Here is a 3329-nt window from a genome sequence, read left to right as displayed (position 1 = left end):
TTACATATTTTGTTACATTTATTGATTTATCTATGTATCTGTTTTGTGTGTATATATGTGTGTGCACACACATGCACATATGGTAACTAGAGGACAAATTTTAGGAGTCAGTTCTTTCTTATCATGTGGGTTCCAGGATTGAGCAGGCTGCCAGGCTTGGTGACACATAGCCTTACACACTGAGTCAGCTGCTTAGCCCATTACATTATTCACATTTACGAAACATTTTGTGAAACTTATATATGCATATAGATGTATATATGTATATATATATATATGTATGCATACATATATATTAATTCATGTACACAATTAATTTTTAAGTAACACTGTGAAAGCAAGTTCGTCTGTGGATATTCTAACTCTTCAACCTGTTCCAGTAATGGCGGTGCGGTGAGTTACAAGAAAAGAAGTAGGATGCTCCTGGAGATGCAAACTGGAGAAAGTCAAGTTGGCCTTCATTTTACAGGATGATTTCTATGTTAGAGAGATAAAAATTAATTCTCCATCAATCATATCAACTGTGGAACCCCAAAGAGGCAAAAATCTGGAATGAGAAGTGATCAAGCATCCAGAACGGCTTGCAGGGACCAGGGCTTCCTTAAAAGGTCACCTGCTGTCAGTCATTGTAGTGATGATCAGATGTCAAGAGACACACCTCCCAACTGCCTCACCTAGCCTTGAACACCGATTTGGCAAGATGTGAATGATCTGAGTTAATCTTCTGGAGCTGAGTCTAGGTGATGGGGAAGAGGACTTCCTTATGAAATACCCTACTCTCTAGTGATCTTGGATTTGAATCCATTGTTTTTTGTTTGCCTTCTCTTTCTACACACCACTGATATTTTAACCATCTATACACACACACACACACACACACACACATACACACACACACACATATATAATACAACTTTATAACTTTCTTAGTGTATTGTTTCATTTCTCATTGCTGTAATAAAATATCTAGCAAAAAGCAACTTGGGAAGGATGTATTCTGGCTTCCACATTGGGTCTGTGGTCTGGAAGCAGAGGGCAGACAAGAAGGAAAGCTGGGTTCGAAAGCCTCAAGGCCTGCTCAGAGTGACCCACATCATCCACCCAAGCTTCACCTCCAAAACCTTCCACCACCTTCCAAATCTGCGCCACCAACTGGAGACAAAGTGTTCAAACACAAGAGCCTCTGGGGCAGGGGGGCGTTTCACAGTCAAAGCATAACTTTTAGCTGTGAAACATCACTTAGAATGTTGGGATTTCTCTGTTATACACTTTTCTCCAAAGAATGTATCGATTGGTCAAGGCTAAAGCAATAGGTAATCATCCAACTTATATCCTATGGTAAGTAACTTCATGCAGAGTCCTTGTCACACGCAGTCTTCCATGTATACCGTGAGTCCACCTCTCGAAGGACAGCCCCTGAGCAGCCCTGAAAGCCTCGCAGCTCAGAGCACACCAAGGCAGGAGAGAGAGCATTTCCTTTGTTCTCCCTGCTCCTCATAACTGGGTGGACTGGATTTCCAAGCCTGCCTTTGTAAGCTGAACTTTGGCCTTGTGTTTATGGGCACTTGTGTTTACTTTATTCATGAGGAAGCAACAATAGGAATTATAGGAATTTAGTGTGTGGGGGGTGGTTTGAATTGTTTTCAGAAGAACATACTTCAAATGTTGAGGATTTCGGAGTGTAGGAGGGGCCGGGACAATCACAGAGCACGCGGTGCCTTGTTGTAACAGGGAGCTTTCCAATGAGCTCAGCGGCTCTGAATTTCATAAAACCATCCTGACACCTTCTTTCAAAGAACACTGGGTCCCTGTAACCATGTTTATTATGTGTTCATTCTATCAATTTCAGGGTGGTTCATCCCTAGCATCAGGGAGTAGAATTCTGAGGCACAGAGGGAATCCAGAGGGCATCCATAGAGTGACAGGGGCTACTTCCATAACATGCTGAATTTGCTAATTAAATGAGTTGAATTGGGGCTGGAGAGTATGTAGTGCTCATGCCAAGGACTGGAGTTTGGCTTCCCGAATCCATTTCAGGTGGCTTCCAACAGTCTACAACACCAAGGTTAGGGCATCCAGCTCCCTCTTCTGGCCTTGGAAGGCACCTGCTACACACACACACACACACACACACACACACACACACACACACAAATAAAAATAAAAAATTTTATAGTGAACTAAGTTCTCTTTGTCTGACCCATTGAGTTTCTGGTCATTAAAACAGTCATAAAACATCCGGTCATTAAAACATCTCATATCCTAGGTAGGGCAGCTGCCATTTGTTAATAAGATTCTTAAAAAACAAAACCACCACCACCACCACCACCACCACCACCACCACCACCACCACCACCACCACCACCACCACCAGCAGCAGCAGCAGCAGCAGCAGCAGCAGCAGCAGCAGCAGGTCCTGTTTATCACTACTTCATGGGCATTTTCTGAGTTCCTCATCTTTGAAGGCTTAGAACCATCTCATTATGCTTCACTCCTTGAGTAATTTTTCTTCAATCTGGGGTTGGGGACAGGGGTAGAGGATGTTGGTTGAAGATGGGAAGGCAAGCACTGCCATCGTCACTCCGGCCTGAGGTTCTGAGGGTCTCGATCCACCTTTTCTTCTGTGAGCTTCTGTGGGAAGCTCTCTGAAGCTATCCTTCCATGTTCTCCTCTTGCCTTGGCAAGCAGCTAGAGGGAGGGTTGGTGCACTCCAGCTGCAGAGACCTGGGACTGTCACCAGGGAGGCTGCACCTGGGCCGGGCCCATTTGTACTGATGGCACTGGGTCCCGCACTATCTGAGCTGCCCTAAAAATAGCTCTCAATTAACATTGCATTTCAAGAATTGGAAAATTTCCCAGAAGTCCATTCTCTTTTCCCTTTTCTATTTCATTACATTTTGCAGTAATAATACGCAAGCCCGTAGAAAACATGACGGGTAATGAAAAAATGTAATTAATATAAGCAGTGTAAGGCATGCTTTTCTCTCTGTTGTCCTCATAGAAAATTGCAGCTTTAAAGCAAGCGGATATGAAAATGCATAAATGCCCCTCCCTAAGCTGCTGTGGTTTGTAAATATCTTATGCAAAAACAGTTAAGTCAACTGTCTGATTTTTTTTTTTAAATAACACGATGTCACATATTCTTGTTTGAAAAAAAGAACATGCCCTTGTGGGATAAACTGAGTGATTTGGATAACTGTTTGCATGACTGGGTGGTGATGGTGAAGGTCTTCCACAATAAACCTAAGAGCTGGAAGAACTTCCTCTCCGTGAGGCTGCACGGAAGGCATTAACTGTCCTGCTTCGTGGTACTTTCAACGTCGATGTCG

This window comes from Mus caroli, chromosome 3, assembly GCF_900094665.2.
Source record: "Mus caroli chromosome 3, CAROLI_EIJ_v1.1, whole genome shotgun sequence".
Classification (NCBI taxonomy): Eukaryota; Metazoa; Chordata; class Mammalia; order Rodentia; family Muridae; genus Mus; species Mus caroli.
The sequence above is the reverse complement of the archived record's forward strand: the minus strand, read 5'-3'. Positions refer to the sequence as shown.